Source organism: Heterodontus francisci, chromosome 25, assembly GCF_036365525.1.
Source record: "Heterodontus francisci isolate sHetFra1 chromosome 25, sHetFra1.hap1, whole genome shotgun sequence".
Taxonomy (NCBI): domain Eukaryota; kingdom Metazoa; phylum Chordata; class Chondrichthyes; order Heterodontiformes; family Heterodontidae; genus Heterodontus; species Heterodontus francisci.
This window is the reverse complement of record NC_090395.1, coordinates 7,225,523-7,237,883: the sequence shown is the minus strand read 5'-3', so window position 1 is coordinate 7,237,883 and position 12,361 is coordinate 7,225,523.

Below are 12,361 nucleotides of genomic sequence, written 5' to 3'. Positions count from 1 at the left end.
AAACCCCTTCCCCACACACTGAAACCCCTTCCCCACACCCTGAAACCACTTCCCACACACTGAAACCAATCCACACACACTGAAACCCTACCCCACACACAGAAACCCCTGCCCCACACACTGAACCCCCTTCCCCACACAATGAAACACATCCCCACACTCTGAAACACCTTCCCCACACACTGTAACCCCTTCCGCACACACTGAAACCCATCCCCACACACTGACACCCCGTCCCCACGCAATGTAACCCTTCCCCACACACAGAAACACTTCCCCAAACACTGAAATCCCTTCCCCACACACTAAAACCCTTCCCCACACACTGAAACCCCTTCACCACACACTGAAACCCCTTCCCCACACACTGAAACACCTTCCCCACACACTGAAACCCCTTCCGCACACAGTTAAACAATTCCCCACATACTGAAACCCCTTCCCCACACTCTGAAACCCCTTCCGCACACACTGAAACCCCTTCCCTACACAATGAAACACCTTCCCCACACACTGAATCCCCTTCCCCACACACTGAAACCCCTTCCGCACACAATGACACACCTTCCCCACACACAGTAACCCCTTCCCCACACACTGAAACACCTTCCGCACACACTGAAACCCCTTCCCCACACACTGAAACCCTTTTCCCACACACTGAAACCCTTTTCCCACACACTGAAACCCCTTCCGCACACACTGAAACATCTTCCCCACACACTGAAACCACTTCCCCACACACTAAAACCCCTTCCGCACACAGTGAAACCCTTCCCAACACACTGAAGCACCTTGCCCACACACTGAAACACATCCCCACACACTGAAACCCCTTCCCCACACACTGAAACACATCCCCACACACTGAAACCCCTTCCCCACACACTGAAACACATCCCCACACACTGAAAATCTTCCCCACAAACTGAAACACCTTCCGCATACCTTGAATCCCTTCCCCACACACTGAAACACCTTCCCCACACACTGAAACACATCCCTACACACAGAAACCCCTTCCCCACACACTGAAACCCCTTCCCCACACACTGAAACCCCTTCCGCACACACTGAAACCCCTTCCGCACACACTGAAACACCTTTCCCACAAACTGAAACACCTTCCCCACACTCTGAAACCACTTCCGCACACACTGAAACATCTTCTGCACACACTGAAACCCCTTCCCCACACACTGAAGACATTCCCCCCACACTGAACCCCTTCCCCACACTCTGAAACCCCTTCCGCACACACTGAAACCACTTCCCCACACACTGAAACCACTTCCCCACACACTGAAACCACTTCCCCACACACTGAAACCCATCCCCACACACTGAAACCCCGTCCCCACGCAATGTAACCCTTCCCCACACACAGAAACACTTCCCCAAACACTGAAACCCCTTCCCCACAAACTGAAACCCCTTCCCTACAAACTGAAACCCCTTCCCCACACACTAAAACCCTTCCCCACACACTGAAACCCCTTCACCACACACTGAAACCCCTTCCCCACACACTGAAACACCTTCCCCACACACTGAAACCCCTTCCGCACACAGTTAAACAATTCCCCACATACTGAAACACCTTCCCCACACTCTGAAACCACTTCCGCACACACTGAAACCCCTTCCCTACACACTGAAACACCTTCCGCACCCAATGAAACACCTTCCCCACACAATGAAACACCTTCCCCACACACTGAATCCCCTTCCCCACATACTGAAACCCCTTCCGCACACAATGACACACCTTCCCCACATACAGTAACCCCTTCCCCACACACTGAAACACCTTCCGCACACACTGAAACCCCTTCCCCACACACTGAAACCCTTTTCCCACACACTGAAACCCCTTCCGCACACACTGAAACATCTTCCCCACACACTGAAACCACTTCCCCACACACTAAAACCCCTTCCGCACACAGTGAAACCCTTCCCAACACACTGAAGCACCTTGCCCACACACTGAAACACATCCCCACACACTGAAACCCCTTCCCCACACACTGAAACACATCCCCACACACTGAAATCCCTTCCCCACACACTGAAACACATCCCCACACACTGAAAATCTTCCCCACAAACTGAAACACCTTCCGCATACCTGGAATCCCTTCCCCACACACTGAAACACCTTCCCCACACACTGAAACACATCCCTACACACAGAAACCCCTTCCCCACACACTGAAACCCCTTCCGCACACACTGAAACCCCTTCCGCACACACTGAAACACCTTTCCCACAAACTGAAACACCTTCCCCACACTCTGAAACCACTTCCGCACACACTGAAACATCTTCTGCACACACTGAAACACCTTCCCCACACACTGAAACACATCCCCACACACTGAAACCCCTTCCCCACACACTGAAGACATTCCCCCCACACTGAACCCCTTCCCCACACTCTGAAACCCCTTCCGCACACACTGAAACCACTTCCCCACACATTGAAACCACTTCCCCACACACTGAAACCCATCCCGACACTCTGAAACCCCTTCCCCACACAGTGAAACCCCTTCCCCACACAGTGAAACACCTTCCCCACACAGTGAAACACCTTCCCCACACAGTGAAACACCTTCCCCACACACTGAAACACATCCCCACACACTGCAACCCATCCCCACACACTGAAACCCCTTCCCCACACACTGAAACCCCTTCCCCACACACTGAAACACATCCCCATATTCTGAAACACCTTCCCCACACACTGTAACCCCTTCCGCACACACTGAAACCCATCCCCACACAATGAAACCCATCCCCACACAATGAAACACATCCCCACACACTGAAACTCCTTCCCCACACACTGAAGCCCTTCCCCACACACTGAAACACATCCCCACACACTGAAGCACATCCCCACGCACTGAAACACCTTCCCCACACACTGAAACCCCTTCCCCACACACTGCAACAGCTTCCCCACACACTGAAACACCTTTCCCACACACTGTAACACCTTCCGCACACACTGAAGCCCATCCCCCACACTGAAACCCATGCCCACACACTGAAACACCTTCCCCACACTCTGAAACAACTTCCCCACACACTGAAACCCCTTCCGCACACAATGAAACCCATCCGCACAATCTGAAACCCATCCACACACACTGAAACCCCTTCCCCACACACTGAAACCCCTTCCCCACACACTGAAACACATCCCCACACACTGAAACACCTTCCCCACACACTGAATGCCCTTCCGCACACACTGAAACACCTTCCCCACACACTGAAATCCACCCCCACACACTGAAACACATCCCCACACACTGAAACACATTCACCACACACTGAAACCCTTCCCCACACACTGAAACACATCCCCAAACACTGAAAAACATCTCCACACACTGATACACCTCCCCCACACACTGAAACCCCTTCCCCACACACACTGAAACACCTTCCCCACACACTGAAACAACTACCCCACACACTGGATCTCTTCCCCACACATTGAAACCCCTTCCCCACACACTGAAACAGCTTCCCCACACACTGAAACCCCTTCCCCACACACACTGAAACACCTTCTCCACACACTGAAACCCCTTCCCCACACACTGAAACAGCTTCCCCACACACTGAAACAGCTTCCCCACACACTGAAACCCCTTCCCCACACACTGAAACACCTTTCCCACACACTGAAACACCTTTCCCACACACTGAAACCCTTCCCCACACACTGGAACCCCTTCCCCACACACTGAAAACCTTCCCCACACACTGAAACCCCTTCCCCACTGACTGAAACACCTTCCCCACACACTGAAAATACTTCCCCACACACTGAAACACCTTCCTCACACACACTGAAACCCCTTACCCACGTTCTGAGACACCTTCCCCATACACTGAAACACCTTCCCCATACACTGAAACACCTTGCCAACACACTGAAACCCCTTCCGCACACACTGAAACACCTTTCCCACACACTGAAACCCTGCACCACACACTGAAACACTTCGCCGCACACTGAAACACGTTCCTCACACACTGAAACCCCTTCTCCACACACTGAAACCCCTTCGCCACACACTGAAACACATCCCCACACTCTTAAACACCATCCCCACACACTGAAACCCCTTCCCCACACACTGAAACCCCTTCCCCACACACTGAAACCCCTTCCCCACAGACTGAATCACCTTCCCCACACACTGTAACCCCTTCTGCACACAATGAAACACCTTCCCCACACACTGAAACACATCCCTACACACAGTAACCCCTTCCCCACACACTGATACCCCTTCCACACACACTGAAACACCTTCACCACATACTGAAACCACTTCCCCACACACTGAAACCCCTTCCGCACACACTGAAACCCCTTTCCCGCACACTGAAACACCTTTCCCACACACTGAAACACCTTCCCCACACACTGAAACTCCTTCCCCACACACTGAAACATCTTCCGCACACACTGAAACACTTCCCCACACACTGAAACACATCCCCACACACTTAAACCCCTTCCCCACACACTGAAGACCTTCCCCCCACACTGAACCCCTTCCCCACACTCTGAAACCCCTTCCCCACACACTGAATCCCCTTCCCCACACACTGAAACCCCTTCCCCACACACTGAAACACATCCCCACACTCTGAAACACCTTCCCCACACACTGTAACCCCTTCTGCACACACTGAAACCCATCCCCACACACTGAAACCCATCCCCACACACTGAAACTCCTTCCCCACACACTGAAGCCCTTCCCCACACACTGAAACACATCCCCACACACTGAAGCACATCCCCCCGCACTGAAACACCTTCCCCACACACTGAAACCCCTTCCCCACACACTGCAACAGCTTCCCCACACACTGCAACAGCTTCCCCACACACTGAAACACCTTTCCCACACACTGTAACACCTTCCGCACACACTGAAGCCCATCCCCACACACTGAAACCCATGCCCACACAGTGAAACACCGTCCCCACACTCTGAAATAACTTCCCCACACACTGAAACCCCTTCTGCACACATTGAAACCCATCCGCACAGACTGAAACCCATCCACACACACTGAAACCCCTTCCCCACACACTGAAAACACTTCCCCACACACTGAAACACTTCCCCACACACTGAAACACCTTCCCCACACACTGAAAGCCCTTCCACACACACTGAAACCCATCCCCACACACTGAAACCCATCCCCACACAGTGAAACCCATCCCCACACACTGAAACACATTCACCACACACTGAAACCCTTCCCCACACACTGAAACACATTCCCACACACTGAAAAACATCTCCACACACTGACACACCTCCCCCACACACTGAAACCCCTTCCCCACACACACTGAAACACCTTCCCCACACACTGAAACAACTACCCCACACACTGAAATACCATCCCCACTCACTGAAACCGCTTTCCCACACACTGAAACCCCTTCCCCACACAGTGGATCACTTCCCCACACACTGAAACCCCTTCCCCACACACTGAAACAGCTTCCCCACACACTGAAACCCCTTCCCCACACACTGAAACACCTTCCGCACACACTGAGACACCTTCCCCACACACTGAAACACCTTTTCCGCACACTGAAACCCCTTCCGCACACACTGAAACCCCTTCCCCACACACTGAAACCCTTCCCCACACTCTGAAACCCCTTCCCCACTGACTGAAACGCCTTCCCCACACACTGAAACACCTTCCTCACACGCACTGAAACCCCTTCCCCACATTCTGAGACACCTTCCCCATGCACTGAAACACCTTCCCCATACACTGAAACAGCTTGCCAACACACTGAAACCCCTTCTGCACACACTGAAACACCTTCCCCACACACTGAAACACTTCGCCGCACACTGAAACACGTTCCCCACACACTGAAACCCCTTCCCCACACACAGAAACACCTTCCTCACACACTGAAACCCCTTCCCCACACACTGAAACCCCATCCCCACACAGTGAAACACATCCCCACACAGTGAAACACATCCCCACACACTGAAACACATTCCCCACACACTGAAACACATTCCCCACACACTGAATCCCCTTCCCAAACACTGAAACCCTTTCACTACACACTGAAACCCCTTCCCAAACACTGAAACCCTTTCACCACACACTGAAACCCCTTCCCCACACACTGAAGACATTCCCCCCACACTGAACCCCTTCCCCACACTCTGAAACCCCTTCCGCACACAATGAAACCACTTCCCCACACACTGAAACCCATCCCGACACTCTGAGACCCCTTCCCCACACAGTGAAACACCTCCCCCACACACTGAAACACATCCCCACACACTGCAACCCATCCCCACACACTGAAACCCTTCCCCACACTCTGAAACCCCTTCCTACTGACTGAAACGCCTTCCCCACACACTGAAAAAACTTCCCCACACACTGAAACACCTTCCTCACACGCACTGAAACCCCTTCCCCACATTCTGAGACACCTTCCCCATGCACTGAAACACCTTCCCCATACACTGAAACAGCTTGCCAACACACTGAAACCCCTTCTGCACACACTGAAACACCTTCCCCACACACTGAAACACTTCGCCGCACACTGAAACACGTTCCCCACACACTGAAACCCCTTCCCCACACACAGAAACACCTTCCTCACACACTGAAACCCCTTCCCCACACACTGAAACCCCATCCCCACACAGTGAAACACATCCCCACACAGTGAAACACATCCCCACACACTGAAACACATTCCCCACACACTGAAACACATTCCCCACACACTGAATCCCCTTCCCAAACACTGAAACCCTTTCACCACACACTGAAACCCCTTCCCAAACACTGAAACCCTTTCACCACACACTGAAACCCCTTCCCCACACACTGAAGACATTCCCCCCACACTGAACCCCTTCCCCACACTCTGAAACCCCTTCCGCACACAATGAAACCACTTCCCCACACACTGAAACCCATCCCGACACTCTGAAACCCCATCCCCACACAGTGAAACACCTCCCCCACACACTGAAACAAATCCCCACACACTGCAACCCCTTCCCCACACACTGAAACCCCTTCCCCACACACTGAAACACATCCCCACACTCTGAAACACCTTCCCCACGCACTGTAACCCCTTCCGCACACACTGAAACCCATCCCCACACACTGAAACCCATCCCCACACACGGAAACCCCTTCCCCACACACTGAAGCCCTTCCCCACACACTGAAGCCCTTCCCCACACACTGAAACCCATGCCCACACACTGAAACACCTTCCCCACACTCTGAAACAACTTCCCCACACACTGAAACCCCTTCCGCACACAATGAAACCCATCCGCACAAACTGAAACCCATCCACACACACTGAAACCGCTTCCGCACACACTGAAACCACTTCCGCACACACTGAAACATCTTCCCTACACACTGAAACCCCTTCCCCACACACTGAAACACCTTCCCTACACACTGAAACCCCTTCCACACACACTGAAACACCTGCCCCACACACTGAAACCCCTTCCTCACACAGTGAAACCCTTCCCCACACACTGAAACCCCTTCCCCACACACTGAAGCACATCGCCACACACTGAAACCCCTTCCCCACACACTGAAACACATCCCTACACACTGAAACCTCTTCCCCACACACTGAAACACCTTCCGCACACAGAGAAACAATTCCGCACACACTGAAACACTTCCCCGCACACTGAAACCCTTCCGCACACAATTCAACCGCGTACCCACACACTGTAATCCTTCCCCACACACTGAAACACTTCCCCACACACTGAAACCCCTTCCCCACACACTGAAACCCCTTCCCCACACACTCAAACACCTTCCCCACACACTGAAACCCATCCCGACACTCTGAAACCCCTTCCCCACACAGTGAAACAGCTTCCCCACACACTGAAACACATCCCCACACACTGAAACCCTTCCCCACACACTGAAACCCCTTCCCCACACACTGAAACCCCTTCCCCACACACTGAAACCCCTTCCCCACACACTGAAACACATCCCCACACTCTGAAACACCTTCCCCATACACTGTAACCCCTTCCGCACACACTGAAACCCATCCCCACACACTGAAACCCATCCCCACACACTGAAACTCCTTCCCCACACACTGAAGCCCTTCCCCACACACTGAAACACATCCCCACACACTGAAGCACATCCCCAAGCACTGAAACACCTTCCCCACACACTGAAACCCCTTCCCCACACACTGCCACAGCTTCCCCACACACTGAAACACCTTTCCCACACACTGTAACACCTTCCGCACACACTGAAGCCCATCCCCACACACTGAAACCCATGCCCACACACTGAAACAACTTCCCCACACACTGAAATCCCTTAGGCACACAATGAAACCCATCCGCACAAACTGAAACCCATCCCCACACACTGAAACCCCTTCCCCACACACTGCCACAGCTTCCCCACACACTGAAACACCTTTCCCACACACTGTAACACATTCCGCACACACTGAAGCCCATCCCCACACTCTGAAACCCCTTCACCACACACTGAAACAACTTCCCCACACACTGAAATCCCTTAGGCACACAATGAAACCCATCCGCACAAACTGAAACCCATCCCCACACACTGAAACCCCTTCCCCACACACTGAAACACCTTCCCCACACACTGAAACACTTCCCCACACACTGAAACACCTTCACCACAGACTGAAAGCCCTTCCGCACACACTGAAACCCATCCCCACACACTGAAACCCATCCCCACACACTGAAACCCATCCCCACACACTGAAACACATTCACCAAACACTGAATCCCTTCCCCACACACTGAAACGCATCCCCACACACTGAAACACATCTCCACACACTGACACACCTCCCCCACACACTGAAACCCCTTCCCCACACACACTGAAACACCTTCCCCACACACTGAAACAACTACCGCACACACTGAAATACCATCCCCACTCACTGAAACAGCTTTCCCACACACTGAAACCCCTTCCCCACACACTGGATCACTTCCCCACACATTGAAACCCCTTCCCCACACACTGAAACAGCTTCCCCACAAACTGAAACCCCTTCCCCACACACTGAAACACCTTCCGCACACACTGAAACACCTTCCCCACAAACTGAAACACCTTTTCCACACACTGAAACCCCTTCCGCACACACTGAAACACCTTCCCCACACACTGAAACCCTTCCCCACACACTGAAACCCCTTCCCCACACACTGAAACCCTTCCCCACACACTGAAACCCCTTCCCCACTGACTGAAACACCTTCACCACACACTGAAAAAACTTCCCCACACACTGAAACACTTCCCCACACACTGAAACACCTTCCCCACAGACTGAAAGCCATTCCGCACACACTGAAACCCATCCCCACACACTGAAACCCATCCCCACACACTGAAACCCATCCCCACACACTGAAACCCATCCCCACACACTGAAACACATTCACCGCACACTGAAACCCTTCCCCACACACGGAAACGCATCCCCACACACTGAAACACATCTCCACACACTGACACACCTCACCCACACACTGAAACCCCTTCCCCACACACACTGAAACACCTTCCCCACACACTGAAACAACTACCCCACACACTGAAATACCATCCCCACTCACTGAAACCGCTTTCCCACACACTGAAACCCCTTCCCCACACACTGGATCACTTCCCCACACACTGAAACCCCTCCCCCACACACTGAAACAGCTTCGCCACACACTGAAACCCCTTCCGCACACACTGAAACACTTCCCCACAAACTGAAACACCTTCCCCACATACTGAAAGCCCTTCCATACTCACTGAAACCCATCCCCACACACTGAAACCCATCCCCACTCACTGAAACACATTCACCACACACTGAAACCCTTCCCCACACACTGAAACACATCCCCACACACTGAAACAACTACCCCACACACTGAAATACCATCCCCACTCACTGAAACCGCTTTCCCACACACTGAAACCCCTTCCCCACACACTGGATCACTTCCCCACACACTCAAACCCCTTCCCCACACACTGAAACACCTTCCCCACACACTGAAACCCCTTCCCCACACACTGAAACACCTTCCGCACACACTGAGACACCTTCCCCACACACTGAAACACCTTTTCCACACACTGAAACCCCTTCCGCACACACTGAAACGCCTTCCCCACACACTGAAACCCTTCCCCACACACTGAAACCCCTTCACCACACACTGAAACCCTTCCCCACACGCTGAAACCCCTTCCCCACTGACTGAAACACCTTCCCCACATTCTGAGACACCTTCCCCATACACTGGAACACATTCCCCATACACTGAAACACCTTGCCAACACATTGAAACCCCTTCCGCACACACTGAAACACCTTTCCCATACACTGAATCCCTTCACCACACACTGAAACACTTCGCCGCACACTGAAACACGTTTCCCACACACTGAAACTCCTTCCCCACACGCTGAAACCTCTTCGCCACACACTGAAACACATTCCCCACACACTGGAACCCCATCCCCACACAGTGAAACACATCCCCACATACTGAAGCACATTCCCCACACACTGAAACCCCTTCCCCACAGACTGAAAGCCTTTCCCAAACACTGAAACACTTTCACCACACACTGAAACAGCTCCCCCACACACAGAAACACCTTCCTCACACACAGAAACCCCTTCCCCACACACTGAAACCGCTTCCGCACACACTGAAACCACTTCCGCACACACTGAAACATCTTCCCCACACACTGAAACCCCTTCCCCACACACTGAAACAACTTCCCTACACACTGAAACCCCTTCCACACACACTGAAACACCTGCCCCACACACTGAAACCCCTTCCTCACACAGTGAAACCCTTCCCCACACACTGAAACCCCTTCCCCACACACTGAAGCACATCGCCACACACTGAAACCCCTTCCCCACACACTGAAACACATCCCTACACACTGAAACCCCTTCCCCACACACTGAAACACCTTCCGCACACAGAGAAACAATTCCGCTCACACTGAAAAACATCTCCACACACTGACACACCTCCCCCACACACTGAAACCCCTTCCCCACACACACTGAAACACCTTCCCCACACACTGAAACAACTACCCCACACACTGAAATACCATCCCCACTCACTGAAACCGCTTTCCCACACACTGAAACCCCTTCCCCACACAGTGGATCACTTCCCCACACACTGGAACCCCTTCCCCACACACTGAAACAGCTTCCCCACACACTGAAACCCCTTCCCCACACACTGAAACACCTTCCGCACACACTGAGACACCTTCCCCACACACTGAAACACCTTTTCCGCACACTGAAACCCCTTCCGCACACACTGAAACCCCTTCCCCACACACTGAAACCCTTCCCCACACTCTGAAACCCCTTCCCCACTGACTGAAACGCCTTCCCCACACACTGAAAAAACTTCCCCACACACTGAAACACCTTCCTCACACGCACTGAAACCCCTTCCCCACATTCTGAGACACCTTCCCCATGCACTGAAACACCTTCCCCATACACTGAAACAGCTTGCCAACACACTGAAACCCCTTCTGCACACACTGAAACACCTTCCCCACACACTGAAACACTTCGCCGCACACTGAAACACGTTCCCCACACACTGAAACCCCTTCCCCACACACAGAAACACCTTCCTCACACACTGAAACCCCTTCCCCACACACTGAAACCCCATCCCCACACAGTGAAACACATCCCCACACAGTGAAACACATCCCCACACACTGAAACACATTCCCCACACACTGAAACACATTCCCCACACACTGAATCCCCTTCCCAAACACTGAAACCCTTTCACTACAGACTGAAACCCCTTCCCAAACACTGAAACCCTTTCACCACACACTGAAACCCCTTCCCCACACACTGAAGACATTCCCCCCACACTGAACCCCTTCCCCACACTCTGAAACCCCTTCCGCACACAATGAAACCACTTCCCCACACAATGAAACCCATCCCGACACTCTGAGACCCCTTCCCCACACAGTGAAACACCTCCCCCACACACTGAAACACATCCCCACACACTGCAACCCATCCCCACACACTGAAGCACCTTGCCCACACACTGAAACACATCCCCACACACTGAAACCCCTTCCCCACACACTGAAACACATCCCCACACACTGAAATCCCTTCCCCACACACTGAAACACATCCCC